This window comes from Pseudophryne corroboree, chromosome 4, assembly GCF_028390025.1.
Source record: "Pseudophryne corroboree isolate aPseCor3 chromosome 4, aPseCor3.hap2, whole genome shotgun sequence".
Taxonomy (NCBI): Eukaryota; Metazoa; Chordata; class Amphibia; order Anura; family Myobatrachidae; genus Pseudophryne; species Pseudophryne corroboree.
This window is the reverse complement of record NC_086447.1, coordinates 591,318,981-591,338,134: the sequence shown is the minus strand read 5'-3', so window position 1 is coordinate 591,338,134 and position 19,154 is coordinate 591,318,981. Positions and strand designations below refer to the sequence as shown.

General features: G+C 39.1%; 1 protein-coding gene and 1 long non-coding RNA gene across 10 annotated transcripts in view; one reads left to right on the top strand and one right to left on the bottom strand.

Annotated features, from left to right (window-relative positions):
* LOC134910007 (uncharacterized) overlaps positions 1-9,693 on the top strand; it is a 35,063-nt gene extending 25,370 nt beyond the window's left edge. Inside the window, exons 2-3 of the long non-coding RNA XR_010176091.1 lie at positions 5,683-5,760; positions 9,162-9,693. This is a non-coding gene — a long non-coding RNA (uncharacterized LOC134910007). The remainder of the gene's footprint in view (positions 1-5,682; positions 5,761-9,161) is intronic.
* QKI (QKI, KH domain containing RNA binding) overlaps positions 1-19,154 on the bottom strand; it is a 311,363-nt gene that overhangs the window by 253,943 nt on the left and 38,266 nt on the right. The gene's annotated exons all lie outside the window — the stretch shown is intronic.

Genomic DNA, 19,154 nt, shown 5'->3' with positions numbered 1-19,154 from the left:
TAAGCCTTAACAATATCTTTCTACTGATCTTTTGGACAAAAAAAAATAAAATAAAAATAAAAGGTGAACTCTTTGTTGCACTTTAAAAAATAATAAAAAAAAAAAAAATCGATCTAAACTTTTGTGCCTTCTTCATCACAGCATAGCTACAAGAATTGGTTAAATCATAACTAACCCTGTACAGTAATTGCTGATGAGGGAATAAGCAGATGTGCTCTTCTAGGAGAGAAGAGCGGAAAGTATATAGGAGTGGGATGGAGCTTACAGCAGCCCAACAAGAAGAAAACAATTAAAATTAACACTATCCAATAAAAAAAAATCCAGATTAGATTTGCTGCATTTTGCACCTTCAAACAGATAAAAAAAATAAAAAGGTAATGTTGCAGTAGATATTTTGGGCATTTCTACTAAAATAATACATGGGAATTGTAAAATACTAGGGGGTGGGGAAGATAGTAAAAAATTGGTTGGACCTTATACATCATGAGTAGATGATCACAATTCAGTTGGAAAGCATAAGAAAATGTACAGTCTATGACCACGTAAATAACATTTTAGAACCGGAGTACATAAAACAGATGTTTCATTCAATAACAGATGGTTTGAACAGTTTCTGGGAATAGTTCTCTCTGTCTCAGCATGACACATAGGGGAAGAAAAAAAAATTGCCGCAAGGCAGAAAGTCACGTAGCAAATCTATAAATTAATTGTGTTAGAGCTCTTAGATGGTGAAAATAACCCCAGTGTAACATTTAGGGTAGAACGCATCACCTTACCCTATCACAATAAATATGTACCCATCGTCTCTAACCTGTTGTTCAAGACTAGGATAAGCATTCAATATTTTTTACCCACAGTAATATATTTCATCCTATCTGTGGTTGGAAGGCCTGCTCTTCTTTCAATCTTTTCACTGAAAGTGGGATGGCAGAGAGTGTGACAGAGTCCTGCAGTGTTTAATGACAATGACGTGTTTGTGACATGCTGACCACAAAAGAGTGGAGTACCAAAATGTAGCAGTCGTGATTCCTCGACCTGCTGGTATAAATATTGGAAGATACGGGCTTTCCACACTGGTCTGCCACCGAGCTGGGGAGATGATCCCTGTTGCTATGGGGAAACTGGATTTGGAGCTTCACGCACATAAAACATAAAATAAAAACCGCACCTGACACAGGAAAACTCACGCTCTTGGCTTGCAGCTCTGCATTATTCCACATAGCTATGCAACCAGCTTTTGTTTAAGTCTGTAAGACTATTAACAAAGTACTGGGAAACACAGCTACATGGAGTAGGTCATAGTCATGGATGTGGGGAAAAGTTGGTAGAATAATTTCCACTGAATGAAACAATGTCACTGCCATCGTTCTAAAGTGTATAAGACAATATTCTGGTAAACATTCCATTTGTGGTATTCAATTGACAGTGATACATGTGCGTGATGTGCAACTGCACCCCTCACCGCTAATTACTGTAAGACAACATTGTAGATTACCCTGTGGGTGTGAAAAAATATATGTGATGTTGTATTGCCCACTGCTTCTACTGTACCTCTGACTTTCCCAAACTCCACCATTACAGTCCATGTTAAACAGATTCTCGGCTAATATTTATTGTAGTAACTTTCTATTGTATTTCATAAAGTACAGTTAGGTATCTGTTTCTACATTTATGAACTAACTTACCTTATTTATTTATGTAAAGTATGTTTGTCACATGTGACTGTGGAATGGCCCTAGTGCAGCATGACAAAGCCCTCGCCCAAATTTTGGTTAAGGGCCCGGTGATGCTAGGTTACACCCCAGATGGGAGGGCCGCAGCTATGAATTCATGCTGTACTGAAAACTTCAGACATTTTCTATGTGATGCTATTAACTGAGGCATGATTAAAAAGAAGAATAAAATCAATATGTATCTCACCTTGTGACTCTGACCTACAGTAACACAACTAAGCAACTAATCAAAGCTTACAAAAAACCAAGGCATTTGTGACGTGCCATGATACAATAGTAGTACACACCAACCACAGAGAACACGGAGAGGGTATGGACACTGACAACTGGAGTAATCAAACATAAAAATCCACCTTCACAATGTAAATGGTATCACCCACTTTTCATAATCGCTACCCCGTCTCCCAAGGCAGGCATTTGTTTAAAAAAAAACACTTACATACTGTAAAATTTAAGTTCATGTTCAATATCTTTATCGAAAACAGAATAAATCCATACCATTCTTAATAGCTAGCTGTGCATTAAGACATTAAAAGCGGTCATCAAAAAAGTAATATGAAATATACAATTATTCTGAGTTCCTTCTAGGGCCTTCATTTAAAACATAAAGCAACAGCAATATAGTACTGCACATACCTCTACACATTAATTGTAGAATTAATCAATTAATAAGCATATTTAATATACAGTGATATATAATGGTCACATTTGTGAAGGTGGGATTGACAAGACAACAACAATTCTCTCCAATACCAAGGCTGAAATGAATGCTATTTTTATTTTTCTGCCAGTTTGCTCAGACAAAGAATGACCTTGAAAATGGGAGGCCTTGAAGCAGGCACAGCAAATGCTGTATTATTTTACAATGTACAGCAACAAAAGGTTACTCTTTTTTTTTTTTTTTTTTTTTTTTTTTAATAGACAGACTTGTAAAGCTCATGTACCCCTTATATTTACCAGAAAGGATAATGAAAAAAAGTTACACTTATAACAATGCTTCCAACATCAGAAAATCACTACACTTTATACAGTTCATCCTTTCTGGAAACCATCCCCCTTCCCCCCAACACACACACACACCATTCTGAAATTTATCAAGTTTAGTGTAGAAATTAATTTTTCCCCAAAAATTAAAGTATATAGAAACCTTTGTAAATGCTTAAAAATTAGGCAAATATTATGCAGTAATGCGCCATAAATGTAATTTTGACAAAGCACAACTGTGACTACACAAGCTCTAATACTGAGCCAGTAAGGGACCTTGCAATATAGAGCTCAAAAGATACACAGAGCTTTAAAGACAATCTAACCACAATGCATGTAGACATCTCCTCTCCTATGACTCTTCCCGTCACAAAACTGTAAATGTAGGATGGTAATGCTACTGGGAAGAACACAGTACATTGTTGTAGTTTATTACCACAGCTTTTAATTATTAAAAATAAAGTATTCCTGTTGGGACTATGAAGAGAATGAAAGTTATGCCTCTAAAACCATCCATTTGAACACATTGGGCCAATGTTATTCCAATAAAGGAAACTGTAGACTGTTAAATGCTAACAACAATACTTCTGTTTCAATCAGCTGTCAAGGCCGCCCCACCCCCCCCCCCCAAAAAAAAAAACATGGGAAGGTAGTCATCCCCCCCCCCCCCCTACAGAGATGCACATATAGATTTTGCACGACACCCATTTCACTGACCAAGCCATATTACGCCAAACCAAAACAGTCCCCATTATCCTTACAATGTGAACCACTTAACCTCTGTTGTATAACAATTGACTATAGCAGATGCAAATTTCTTATTCAACCCATTGTACAAGTTGCTTGCCATATGTATTCTAAGCCCCAGCATAAGAACAAACAGTCAAGTTCATTAGAAGGTGATTATCTAAAAAAGGCATTCTCACTTTTGTTGCCGATCTAAGCAAAAATGGCATCATGCTAATGTGACACAAGGTTTCTAATTCCTTAATGTTTGACAGAGGAGCAATTTAAATTATTGCACTTCGGAAACTACTAAAACATTTTGTGTATCCTTACAAGCCCAATTTATATTCTGCATTTGCAGAGATTTCTATGAAAGCAAATTTATTAGCATCATTATGATCGCTCAACATGCTGCGTGGATGCCATAGATATGCAAAGTTGAATTTCAGCGTCCATCTGTTTTCTCTTTGTGCATCACTAGTCATCTAAACCCACAGTCAAGATCAGTCACACAACATACACACACAAAAATATAATAATGATGCTACAACTGAAACACAGCAAGAGAGGAAAGGGGGGGTTGGGGGAAGGATAGAAAGCAGGTTGCTGTTGTGCCAGTCACTGGTATAGCTTTAGAATGTACATATCTTCAATTTATTTAATCTGCCAGTACAGCAAGATAATAAAGCCAATTCAATATTTATATTAATAAATGCATTCCTCTCTGTATGTACAGTTTCATAGGGAAGGTGAAGCTGACGGTTCTCATCACTTTCAAATGGAGCCTAATATGTTTGAGCAAGATCTGCTAAACTTAACCCCGAATCCAGTTAATACATTTTGACAATATATGAAATGACAATAGCCTGTTCATTTTTATTTTTGTGAATTCAACTTGAAACTGAAAAACAAAAACACAATGAAGTTTATATGCAGTGTTGCCAATGTGATCAGAGCAAATAAAAAGTACAAAACAGAAACAATAATAACTGATACTGTAATCTGGACTAATTATTTTAGGGCAGGGGAACAATTTCTTGAAAATGATAGCTACATATGCCAGATAACAGTTCATTTTTTGTTTGCTTCAGTGTCTAGATGTAAGAGAATAGCCAGGCACCTGTCAGACATTACACTGTTTTGAGGAAAAACATGTCTATGTTTCATTAGACAGAACCTGACAATTTTCAAGCATGTGGTTCTTTTGACTCCTCAAAGACACAGCGTGTGCATGACAGCCCTGCCAGCACACCACACAGCTGTATCTCCATCTTTGAGGAAAGGAATTGGAAGAGACAACCAAGTACATGAGCATCTTAAATCAAACACCAGCCACTCAGTGACAAACCGCAAGATACAGCTGTGTCATCATTAGAGACATTATCACTGAGGTAGTAAACTGAATTCTACCTCTGTAATAAAGCGTGTGGATTGGGAATCTGGGTGCTTCAAATGAAGGGTTCTGCCCATTATTTACACTCTCGGGTCTGTCCTCTGTGACCCCTATAGGTACCAAACAGATCAAATAGATGATGTAACCAACTTGGCGCTGTTTTGTTTGCGCCACCTGTGTTATCTGAATTCTACCCATGACTACTTGGGATTGTGCACATTACTGCACATGGAAATCAAACTGATGAGAAAATGTAACACAAATGTGTTAATATAAATATATAACTTCACAATGGTATTTTTTCCCCCTATTTGTGATTTTTCTAAGGTGAACGGGCAAAATTTTTTATTTTAACCCAGTTGTCCTCAAATATAGTCCAACTATCAGATTATAATAATGGGAAGTGCAAAACTGGGTCTTCTATGTAGACTGCCACAGTCATGCCACTCAGTTGACAGGAACAGTATCCACTGTACTTTTACATTTATTCATGGACTTTTTCCCCTAAAGGAAACAGCAACAAAGTAACATGCTGAGGGTCTGAGATGTACAAGCTCGAAGCTGATGTGCAGGTGGAAGGCTAGAAAAGAACAAAACAAATACATAGACACATATTTTGATCATTATTAAAGAGGAAAGTACAGCAAGAGTCACTTCTGTTGATAGATATGCACATCTTCTTTGGCTCCTACAGAAATCCTGCCATCTCCTAGATTTGTCTACCTGGCATCTGAATTATGTATTATTTATGTCTCGCTCTGTACAATGAACTATAGAAAAGACATCATTAAACTTGCCAGATAAAGTATTAGATCCACCTCAAACATATTGTGTTCTGTTTTGTAGGTCTACATCAAAACACCTTTAGAAACTAGTTGTTTTCCCACATTCCACACAACTCTGCTTAGATTTGCAGAATTCCAGGTAAATTGTTATGCTAGAGGGTTCTGTAAATGAAATAGAGAAAGAAAAAAAAAACCTGTCTCTTTTTAGATCCATCAAGCGTGTTCTTGGGTGACTGCCCCAAACTAGATTACAGTATGTATGCATACTGAATAACCAGTAAACCTGGCCGTCACACATGCTGCTTGGAAGTGTTAAATTAAAAGGTTAAACCATTCTTGTCTAGGATGCCATAAAACAAGTGATTTATGTAGTATGCCAGTGTTATCTCTCCAAGTGCTACAAAGTCATGTGATATATGTAGTGGGATAGATAACCTCTGCATCATGTGGCTGGTCCATCACTTGACAAGACACAGTTATCTCTGCACACAAAATAAGAACATCTATCTCACCTTACCTGCAGGTCCCAAGTCAATGTGACAAAATCACAGCGAAAATCTCATTTGGAAACTAGCAGGTCAGGTGAACTAGGCACCTAGAATTCTAGGCTGCAGGTTTGGAATGAGATAAAGCCATCTCCATTATCAAGTCACATGAACTTTACACACACTGGTGGTCAAGACATAAACAAGACAAATTAAGACAGAGCAGACAGTTTAAAGCCAAGTGCTGCCAGTTTAAAAATACACTCTACTCTGTGGATGACCTATTTAAAGAAGCTACATTAGGCAAAGCAAACAATTTTCTGTGTCACTTCATTTGTCCTCTACTGCAGGGTCACAAGCACCATTTCCGAGCTAATAATAATTTAAACATGCCATCCTGCAACAGTGCTCTGAACTGTAATATTTTCAAACATGCAGTTTTTTAGTTTATTTTTCATGGTACAGTATAAAAAAAAAAACTTTGCTAATGAAACATGTTCTGCTGCTCACTCGCCCTTCATCTACCTTGAGTACAGATGTTCCTCAACACCAAGGATAAGCCCCTCCACTGTAGCCCACCTTGTTTCCCATGACTTTAGACGGCCAGGGTAGAGTAGAAGGGCTCTTAGGAAGTGGGTGGGGAGAAAAAGAGAAGGGGGGCTGGGCAAAGAGGTAGATATGGCATTGTGGAATAAGAGAAGGGTGGTTTGGGGCAGCAGCGCCAACTCCACTCATACTCAAGATAATCTAAATCCGCTCTAGAATTACAGGTTTACATACCAAAACTAACACGGATATAAAATGTAGGCAACAACATGCTAAGATGCAAAAGCAATGCTAAGAAATTAAGGCAGCCTTGACTTTTACACTCCTGCATAAGTCTCATCTAAATGGCATGTAAGGAAAAGTAGCAAAAAAGTTTTATTTTTTTTATAAGCAATCAATTTCAAGTATATTGTTTTTACATAGCACTCCTGGGGGTAAGTTTACTAAAGCTTCTAAAACAGGGAACTGGTGATAAAACAGACAAAATGGATGTGGAACAATCCTCTGCAGCGCAAAGCTGCCAGTACACTGTTGATGTTAAAATAAATGTCACCACATTTAGAAAAACAGAAGTCAAAACAAAAGAAACACCAAAATGTGTCCAGGGTGCTGACAATGTGATAGGTTTAACACTGACAGATATAATACAATACGTTCCTTATCGTAGGGAACTGGTGATGTTGCCCATATCAACCAATCAGATGCTATCATTTTCTAAAATGCAGTAGAGAAATGATAGACAACATCTGATTGGGTGCTATGGGCAACATCAAAAATTCTGTTTTACAGGCTTTAGTAAATTTGCCCCCTGAAGACTTCAACAGAAAGTTCTAAGGTTGTCATGTATGTAACTGGAGATCGAGCACCTTATATAAAAATCACAGTACTTTAAATGTAATAGCTCAATGTTGAACAATGTGTTTAAATTCCATAGTTCATACTTAAAAATTAAATTTTTAAGTTAACCTGTAAACGTAACATTTGTTTACAGTGCTATGAATCTTAAATGAGAAAACATGTAGCACTACACTAATAAACATGAAAAAGGTTACTCCTATGGGATAGATGTATGAAGGGGGATCAGTATGATTTACAGATGATTGGGATGCCGGCCGTCAGTATACCGACAATGGCATCCAGATAGTCAGTATGCCGGCAGCGGACCAATCACAAAGAAGCCCCTTAGGTGCAGTGGACACCCACGATTTAGAATAGCCCGTTAGCCGGGATTCCAGATGTCTGCATTGTCAACGGTCGGGATAGTATCCTGACCGCCGGGATCCCCACTGCCGGCAACTGAACTGCATACCATATCAGGGTGAGAAAAGAGTGAAGAAGTTGCCCATGGCAACCAATCAGCTGCTATCTATAGAATGCACCTGATAAATGTTACCTCAAAGCTGACTGGATGCATGGGCGACTTCTCCACTGGCTCACGTCTCTACTCTCTTCGCCGCTTCTCACACTTCATGCGCTCTTCCATCTAAATCCATTACATTCTTCAAATCCTTCATCTTGTTGTGATAGCTCTTAACAGCTGGCTGAAGATAACTTTAATGCATTCCTCCCAGCCAGGTAAATTAAAGACTAGAGGTTTCCTTCCCCCCTTACACATATAATCAAATGTAATTACTACGGTTTTAACAATTCTTTCTTCAATCACATTCTACAAGTAAGCGTAATGAAGAAGATATAAACAACTAGGTATGCACAGCAGGTTTATCTGCACATCAACTTTAATTAACACATGTATTAACGTTAGCTGACACAGGTGCTGGTTTGTGTGCAGAACCTCTATTCTGGCTGATGCAGCAATGTAAACACTAACAGTAACTACAGGGTTTCCAAAAACACAAGGAACTTTGTGTTTTACTACATCTATTAAAAAGGTCAGCAATTAACTGCTAATTTTTTTTATTTATTTTTTAATCCTAACTCCACAAATAGCTTTGGGGGCTGTAAAAATTCAGCCTGCTGGTCAAAGCAGGAAAATGGGAAACAAAATCGCATATTAGTCTCCATACAGCATCCACACCATAGGGTGGTATCCTATTTCCAGATGTAATGTACTGTTGCTAATAGGTTCGCCAGAAGCTATCCAATTACTCTCAATAACCGCCATTTATTGGGGATTAATGCTTCGGGTGCCTCAGGAACCCGAAGCACAATCGGCTACAAACAGCTGTTGAAGCTGCGATAAACACATGGGATCGGGAACTTATCCCAGATTCCATGCATTACCGCATGATGATAGCAGTTCCTTTTTCAGGCTTTTTTTTTTTTAGCGTCAATCACGTACAAGGCAAAACGATACATTGTAAATGATTGCCACTTAGAAAAAAAAATAAAAAATTCCACCATTTTTCATGTGATTTCAGACCTGTTAATCCCCCCCCCCCCCCCACTAGAAAATACTATACTGTGTTTCTGTATGATGTCACTTCCCAATGATGTTTCATATACTGCACAATTAGTGCCCTCATTGTATTTGTTTGCTTTGTTTTTACAGATTCATCTGGTAAGAATGTTCCAGGAGGAGCAGTTGTACATGGTGATCATTTGTTGCTGAATTGCACTTATTAGTATAGTGCAGACTTAAGGCCATCTGTATTGAATATATATATATATATATATATATATATATATATATATATATATACACACATATATACACACATATATACACACACACACATACACACATACATACAACTTCTTAGTTCACATTCTACCTCCGTAGAACTTGTTGCTCTTGTCACTTACAATGTTCATTTCACAGGAATAAAACTGACCTGTGGGCATGAAAGCAATTATCCAGTCATGCTATGTTAATAGATAGCACATTATCCGACAAATAAACAAGATTAAGATGGGACCTTTTAACCAGCCATTTCTATGGCTGTAGGCATCTGGAATGGTAGAAAGCTACTAACAAGAGATGGAAGGGGGGAAATTAAAAGCTTTCTTGTGAAAACAGCAAATACCCTTTTATACAACCAATATATTAAATCTTACAATAAATAAATGAACATTAGAAAATTTCTACATTTCATTTTATTATTCAGAACCTTAAGTAATATTCATCTTGACCAAATTCCATTGCCAAATGTTTTGGGGGTTTTGTCCAAAGGGCTGTGTGCCAGTCACATACCAAACAAAATCAGTGTTAAAAAGAAAATGGTGCCTTGAGGAACCCTTTCACAAACAGCCATGCATATGTTTTCAACGTGCCACACTATTTATTCTCCCTCCAGGAGGCTCGTGGACCCCAACGAGGGAGAATAGTTGTCTGTATGCCAAGTGTCGGGATTCCGGTGCCGGTAAACTGAGCACTGGGATCCCAACAGCCAGCATACTGAATACCACCCATTTTCAACTTCTACTTTGAGCATCCCTTAACATAAAACAAGGAGAATTTTAAAGCTGCAGTGCACCTACATATTTATTTATTTATTTTAAACAAAGGTGTCCAACAAGTTAGCCAGAGTCCCAGGGAATCTGACCGTTGAATAATACAGGACAAGCAAATCAAATTTACTCACCAACTTTATATATTGTAGGAGGAGGCTAAGGGGTCTATTCATGCAGCAGAGAAAAGCCCTGTTTTGCGGTAAACAGGGCTTTTCTCTGCTTATTGCAATTCACAGAGCGGGTTACCGTGGAGAAGTCCCTGACTTCCCCAGCGGCACCCCCGTTCTGTGACTGAATCGCATCACCATACGTTTGTATGGTGACTGCAATTCATGTAGGAACGGAAAGCCCAGCTTTCCGTTACCCTTCGCAAAACCCCATCGCCATCTCAGACAGGCGATGGGGAGGCTTGTACAGGAGAAGAGCAGTGAAGACGTCCATCTCCTGCCTTCTCCCCGCCCCCTTCCGTGACAAGAGCCAATCAGAGGAGCCCAGGTCATATGCATTTGCCGGGTCACCTCCTCCTTGCTGCCCTTGCCCGCCGCTGGAGGTCTCGTTTCCCCGGCACATGCGCAGATGACACCTGGAGGCAGGGGGGGGGGGGGGGGGGGACACTGTGCATGTGCAGAAGATCCCAGCCGCGGTATGAAGAGAGAAGACTGGGGAAGCCGGGATCGCGGAACAGCCGGATACCGCATCGCATCAGGGAACTGGTAAGTATTAATGAATTGCGTTAAAAATCTGAAAAAACCCCTGAAATAAGAATGCGATGTTTAGTGATAAGTTAAACATAAACATCACATTCTTACATGAATAGACCCCTAAGAGTCTGCAAATCAATTCCACTGCTAACCCTGCAAAAACTGGTGTGGCTCCAGTTGAGGCAGAGGTTCTGCAACAGACCACAAAGGTCCAGGTTTTAGGTATATCTATGGCTCAGGATAGATGCTTGAATCAAATTGAGTTGCCTGGTTAACTGTGGCCAAGAATGGATAAACTTAAAACCTGGACTGTTGGGGTGCCTTAAAGACAGCGTTTGAGAACATCCGAATTGAGGAAAACAGAAAAAGAAGTTGCTACTAAGACACCTAAGGTGTCTAATTCATGTCGGAATGCCCGACAGGTCGAAATAAAACTGCAGTTCTCGCCATTTTTAGGGCGAATTTAGATTCAATGTAAGGGCAGTTTTTTCAACTTGTCGAAAATCCAACATGTCGAAAAACAGGTGGATCGGCGAATTTGAACGCCAATACACCTGTTTTGTCAAATTGCAGACATTTCCAACAGGTTTTTAGCCAATTTTCGACAATGCCGATTAGACTTTAAAAAAAGAGTCGGGAACGGCAGTGTCGAATATGTCGAAAATGGGCAAAAACCCGCAAATTGAATAGTGGAGTGTCGGATCCTCTCCGGAGAGTATCCGACATGAATTGAATATACTGTTAAGTGGTTGTGCAGTTTTTAAAATAAAAGGAACTTTCAAAATTAAACTTGGAAACCGTTTCCCAGCTCTACTCCTCACTGAATAAAGCAGCTTATAATGCATGTTTATTTATCATAAAATTTGTGTATATAAAAAATTCCTTTTCAGTGTATGCTCACATGAAGTGTGTGCAGGATTATTTATTATACAAGTAATATAAAGAAAAAAATGAAAAGCAGGTTTCCTTGTTATTTACATTCTACAACTAACAGAACTATATATACTGTAGGAGGGGTTCCGGCATTTGCAGAGAACTCAGCTCTGCCAGCAACTTAACAACTTTGTTTCCTGCCGGCAAATGGGTGTGCAGATAATGCTATAATCATTTCTAACATAGGAGCTAACAGCTCAGTCATTTCTAACATAGGAGCCAACAAGCTCAGTCACGCCAATGTGGAAACAGCTAAAACAAAACAATGACTGGATTTGGTCTTCACCTGGACCCATTAGAAGAAACTTTACGATACTGCAGGGGTCAATTCTCCCAAAATACAGTACTGGCAGTAACAGATCCTTTGTTGGACAGAAGAGGGTGTGTATCAAAGGTTTACATTTTTTAAATAAATTTTATGGGGGGTGGGGGAGGGTAAAAAAAAAAAAAACCACAGCAACATATTTCCCGTTCAGAGGGGGGGAAAAAATTGTTTGATTCAAAGTATGTCTGTTATTGGAGCACTATTGTGTACAGCTGCATCTATCGAACATGAGCTTTCAGGGATACACAAATCTCTTCTTATGTTAAATAAGGGATCTGTGTGGTACGAGAGACGCTCTTGCACAATACCATCTGTATATACATTTTACTGGTGACCCAATAACAAACAAATCCAACCAAAATTAATGTTAAAGCAACATGATCAGTATCCAAAGAGCCGATTGATGGAAAATTATAAAAAAAAATAATAGATGTGCGCAGTACAACGCTTTTACATAAACTACAAACACAACGCTGATTAGGTTTACCATGGATGCTGCTACATATTCACAGCCAAGACAGACAAAACTATATTCTACACAAGCACTTCTTAAAATGTAAACAGAAAGCAAAATATTATGTATGCAGGAGATCTTTGGACACAGATAATACAGTACTAGGATACACAGAAATAAAGGTCATGCTCAATAGTTTGTAATTGCCTAACAAGCATATATTAAAGGCCAACAAATGGTCACATCGAAGGGATTTGTTTATTAACCCTATAAAATGTGTGCAGATAAAAGTTAATAGTGGGGAGCTATTGTAAAGCATATACTGCACCTGTGATTAACAATTACAAACAAAGGAAATATTATTCCAGAATACATCTCAGATGTCAACCACGCAACTGCGTTGTTTCAGTATTGAAGGCTAAAAAAAAAGTAAAAAAAAATATCATCATCATTTTCAAGTGTGGCATAAATGGAATTCAGTATGATTTACTGGCGGACGGGATGCCGGCTGTCAATATCCTGATGGCCCACCAGAATGCCGCAGCGGGGCGAGCGCAAAGAGTCCTATTGCGGGCTCACTGCTCTCACCATAGGATCTATTCCTTTGGGTGTCATGGACAGAATGGGAATAGTCCTGTTGCGCCGGGATTCTGGCTGCTGGCATTGTCGGCTGTTGGGATTCCATCGTCGGTATCCTGATCACCGGTATCCAGACACCTGGCATATTAAACGCATCCCACATAAATATGGTAGGTGAAGAAACATCACAGTAAAGCCACCAGCAACAGTAACTGAGGGGTCTATCCATGAAGCAGTGAAAAGTGTGGAGAAGTGAACCAGTGGAGAAGTTGCCCATGGCAACCAATCAGCACTGAAGTAACATTTAAAATTTGCATACTATAAAATTGTATGGAGCAGCTGATTGGTTCTCCACTGGCTCACTTCTCAACTCTTTTCACTGCTTGATGAATAGAACCCTATGTCTGATGTTACTGCAATAAGGTTTATGGCTCAGTCACATTTAAGGGGGCTACACACGGAGCGGTAATCTAAGCAATCTGACTAGATTGCTTAGATTTTCAGCAACATCGCTCCGTGTGTAGCCCTAACAGCAACAGCGTTGCGCTGCGCTATCGCTGGCGCTAGATTGGCCTGCATGCAGGCCAATCTAGCGGGTCGCTCATTTTACCCGCTGGGTGAAGTGAGCGCCCCCGTCTCCCCCGCACTCTCAGCACAGATCGCGCTGTGCTGAGCGGCGGGAGAGATGTGTGCTGAGCGGTTCGCTCAGCACACATCTCTCCTGCATCGGCCCGTCTATATGGGCCTTTAACTGGCATGGTCAGATCACATGTGATCGCGTTGCCCCAGTTTTTAACGAGGAGATCCATTCTGCAGATGTGCATAATATAATATTTAACAATTATATATATTTTAAATAACATTTTAAGGGAAAATCAGCAGATAAGGGGTTAAATAACTAATGAAGGAACCATATAGTTATACACCATTTGTACATTAAAAGACTTTAGGATTGCCACAAAAAAATAAAAAATATGTACGGTAAGCTAATGCATGAAAGGGATTAAAATCTTAGGAGGTGATTCAGTTACTTTCAATGTGCCGCCAAACATCGCCTCAATGCTTGACTACGCACGTATCAATCAATTATGGTACCCTGACATCACAGGTTTTTGAGAGAGGCAAAACTTGCACTGTCCCGGCACATGGCAAGCTCCCCTAAAATGTAAACAGCTATAAAAACAAAAAAACAAAAAATAAGATTTCTATTATATTTAGCCCTTTTACATGCTATTACCTAATGAAAAGCCTACAAAATAGAAAAAAAAATGATTCTAAATAATCTTAAATACAATAAAACATATGCATCAGATTTTTTTTCTTCTAACACTACTTTAGTGATGTATTTTTAAATAAATAAATAAAAAAAAGTATGTTTAGGGCCATTTATCTGAACTAAGTAGGCCAAAATATCCTACTATTTCCGTGTTCTCCTCAATGTCGAAATGGGTGGATAAATTTAAAGCCTGCTCTCTCAAGAGTTGCTTTATAGGCAATTTTCTACCAGTATCAAGGTCTGCAATTTCCATTTGGCTGCCAGTTTGCGATTAAATTCATCACCTTTATTATAAAAATGCGCTTCACTCCATGGCCTGCTGCACAAGCATTGTAAGGAAGACATTTTTCACTGCTAACGGCTGCATCATTCTCAGGCAGCCACCACATCCATTCAGGCATTAGCTGCTCCAACTTGATGCAGGCGGCCTATCACTCATACCAGACAAATCCTTAACAATTGTATACCCTAGAGAAACCAAATTCTGCATAGGCGGCATCTTTCAGCTCAGCTTTCTGAAACACACATACGAGACTCTCCTACATTACAAAGGACTTGAACGGGACAACATTACCTACACTGTATAAGATACATTTTCGATGAATGTTAACTTGTGTACAGCATAGATTCATCACTTGTACGTCCGTCTGAAAGCAACACATCTACATAAAGGTGCATACACACGGTGTGATGTGTGCTTACAATTAAGACTATATACTCAAATTTGTAAGAAAAGTTAGCACATATTGCACTGCGTGTATACAGCTTGTGATACCGATGCGCACTCCCGCGCGGTCAGTATCGCAAGAAAAAATAGACTGTGCAGGCAAGGCAATTTTGATTAGAAAGTGTTCAATTTAGTTTCTAGTATAGGCAAAATTGTATATAATCAAAATCGCCCCCCAAAGAATTTATTTTAAAATGTAACATTAAAATTCCAGTTGAGGGGGGACAAATAATTCCTGTAGCAAACTACTAAGTTAACCGTTACTGTGCCATGGTGAGAGACCCTGAACTATAATGATTATGGTGACATAGAAGAAAACGGCCCTCTTTTCTCAGTCCGTGCACCACTCTGCTAAGCCGCTCCTCAAGATCGTTTATTTTAAAACCACTACAGCAAAGGTTCCCAAACGCAGTCCTCAAGGAACTCCAACAGGTTTTAAATGTATACATGCTTGGCCACAGGTGACTTAATTAGCACCTAAGTCAATTTGATTTAACTATCTGTGCTGAGACATGGATATACCTAAATCCTGGACTGTTGGGGTTCCTTGAGGACTGCATTTGGGAACCTCTGCACTACAGGTTCTGCATGTATGATAAATCTAGAGAATGTTATAGGTTATTATATACAAGCAAACACACAGTTAAACTTACAGTGAATGACTGCACTCTAGAGCTTAAACTTGAGATAACGCAGCAAGGCTATTCCACAGATTCAGTTTAAACAAAGATTGTTAGAGAAAGAAGATTGGAGTATACATGCGGCTTTTGCTGGTTCATTTTCAAGTCTGGGAGTAGCCATTCACTGATATTGGTATGCAAACACATTGTGGAGGGCACCTGGACAAACTGCACTAAGGAGGTGAGCGTCAGTACTTTGGAACTTACACACCTAAAATTAGATAGATAGTGATGAGATCAAGGTAGCAGTGCCATCTCCAGCCAGTCCAGGGTTTTCGGGCAATCTAGCCAAAGCTAGTTTTATTGTGTAGTACAGAAAATATAAAAAATTATTATTCCAACTGGGAACTAAACAAACAACACATTACCACCGAGTGATAGGGCCTAATACCCAAACATCGGCATATGAACAGTACTCACGGTCAGTAAATGACAGTGTCTCATAACAAGCCAGCTTCCTCAAGCAGAGAGAAAAACACACCTTATGTCTCTCAGGTGCAGGTACTACTAAGCCTGCTCTCCGGCTGAAGACCCAAAATGGGCCTAATAAATGGAACCTTCCCTCTCTCTCCATCCATACACTCAGGGACCCTTAACCGGCATTTACTAAAACCCAAACTGACATTTTCTTGGGGATTTACTTTATATAGGTTGGAAACCTGGGACAAACAACTCCCATCAGTGCTTATATCACATTATATATATATATATACATACACACACACACATACATATATATATATATATACACACACACACACATATATATATATATATACATACACACATACATACATACACACACATACATACATATACACACACACATACATATACACACACACATACATATACACACACACACACACACACACACACACACACACACAATGCCACAGCCTACCTCAGCATTTTACGGACCATGAGCATCCCTTAATGGCTATATTATGTGTATTCTTTTATTGGACCGTCAGCTTGAAATTTGTCAAAAAGCCACTACCAGGTTCGCAATATTTTAACAATTATGTATATTAGTAACAGAAAGAACACTAGTGGTGGTATTCAATTCATTATAGCGGCCGATCTATCTATATCGCAGGGGCAATAGTCAATTTTATGTAGTTTTCGCGCTGATAGCACCCTTAGATCAGGGTTAGCCACTGGATGAGAGCCGAAATACAGACGCCGGCAGTTATCGTGCCCGAACAGAGCTACAATTTGGGTGCCATCTAGTGGCTGCCGGCAGAAAAACAATTGAATTCCGCCCTTAGAGTTGCTGCAGTATAAAAAGGTTGTAGAATGAGCACATTGTAGGTTGCAGAATAAGAAATCCAAAGAGACCAGTGTTCTGTCTCATTCTAGACACTGCAATAAGGTGCACTATTCCTCTTTGTCATCTATTAATAGGGTATGCAGTCACATAAATGCCACAATGTCAAAGTGTGGCATGTCAACAAGGTCAAAATGTCAGATATGACTTGTCTGTATGGTCAAGGCAATATTACAAATAGTAGCATTAGCAATTCTATTTTTATGCCGCGGTACAGTTCCTGGCTAAGCGCATGAGAGTTACTCAATTAATTTCCACAAACTGCCCGAAGGCTGCATTTATCACATGTTTCTGCTCACACCTGCATTAAGTAGCGTCTCAGGGCTGGTCAGGAGTGGCGACATGCTGTAACTGCTCGGCACTTAGCACAGGAGAAACTGCATAACGCAGCTAATACCATGCATTCTTGCATGAAATAAAGGATGTTGCAGAAATTAATTGAACAGCTCCGGGGCTAAGAATAGAATCTCCCCATTGCATGTGTCGACATGTAATCTGTTAACATTGAGAACCTGTCGACATTGTGGAGTTGAGGTTATAACAAACATGAGGAATGTCGCCAAATCATACCAGACAGCTTAGTAGTGGGACTGTAGTGTATTAGTTATTTGTAACAAAAATCTACTTCCATGAATGCAGCCAGCCTTAAATCTAGATGCATGGATTAAAACCCAACTGTTTCCTTCTTACTAATATATTTGCTTTTATTAATAGTTCACATTTTCAGCTTTTTTAGTGTTTTTAAGCAATAAAGTTGATACTCGGTATGTAACAGGTTTATGTATCTTAGTAGTAATACAATAAGGCCTACACTAAAAGTAAGCAGCTGAGACGTCCTGGCATTAATCACAGAGCAGATTACATAGATCATGTGGCCTTTATCCTCAGATTATACAGCATTCTAAACCTGAATACACATTTATCCATTGTACTCCACACATTCCTTACAGGCACCAGATATTCATAAGATAGTCAAAAATTAACGGCTTTTCCAATCAAGCTGGTGCAATAAAATAGTTGCAACTGTTACACACAATATTTCAGATCTACTGTATGTTATGTTGAAAACGGTCTTTAAAAAGCACTTTGAGAATAAAAGCACAAATTCTGTTTGACAAATCTGCAGACAGCACTAATTCAAAGGCAGGGTGATTCAAACACAACATTGCAATTCATTTGCAGTCATTTACTGTATGTATAGGATACATACGATATCTCGGCAGACGGGATACCGGCTGTCACTATACAGACAGCAGCATCCCGTCTGCCAAAATTCTGGCAGAGTGTACCCTTGTGGGCTTGCTACGCATCGGGCCCGGTGGCTCGCTGAACTCGCCACAGTTCTATCCCCACTCGGTTGGTGGCATGGACCCATCCACTGAGTGGAAATACCGGGCGGGATTATGGCATCGATCTCGAAAGCCAGTAAATTGACTGCATCCCGTATCTATATCAGAGCTCAACATACTGTAAAGTGCATAGGCCATCTACAGAACTTAGGAAATACCGGTAACACAACCGCAAATAAAAAACACCCAGCGCTTCGCCATCAAAGTATAATAAACTTTGAGATAAATCTTTGCTGTAGTAAATTATCAAGGTTTGTAGGTGAACAAAAATGGAGTGACAGCAACAATCTTGTTTTATTTTGGGGGAAAAGACAGTTCCATGTATCCACCACATCTTAAGTATGAAAGTCTTGTAATCTTTTGTATACGAGAAGTGCAAGTTAGTGGTAATGGAAGAATCCACTTTAAAAAAAACACACTTAAATGATTTTCACAATACTATTTATTTGGCTTGTCTGAACCCAAGTAGTCATTCGATTGCAAGACAAGTAGATTGCAGATGTTGTTTGTTTCTTCCAGGCACAAAAATAAATAAAAAATAAATAAAAACAATTTAGTTTACACACTTGACTGTAACCAGTTTCCCAGATCATGTTTTGCTGACTCTGGGCTAAACAACTGTTGTGGTATAGTAACAGTCTAAGCATGTCTATTTGGAAAAAATAATATTTCAGGTACATTTATAACAAAAATAAATATTTTAAGCTACAAACCAACTGGTCCACACCCCAAACAAG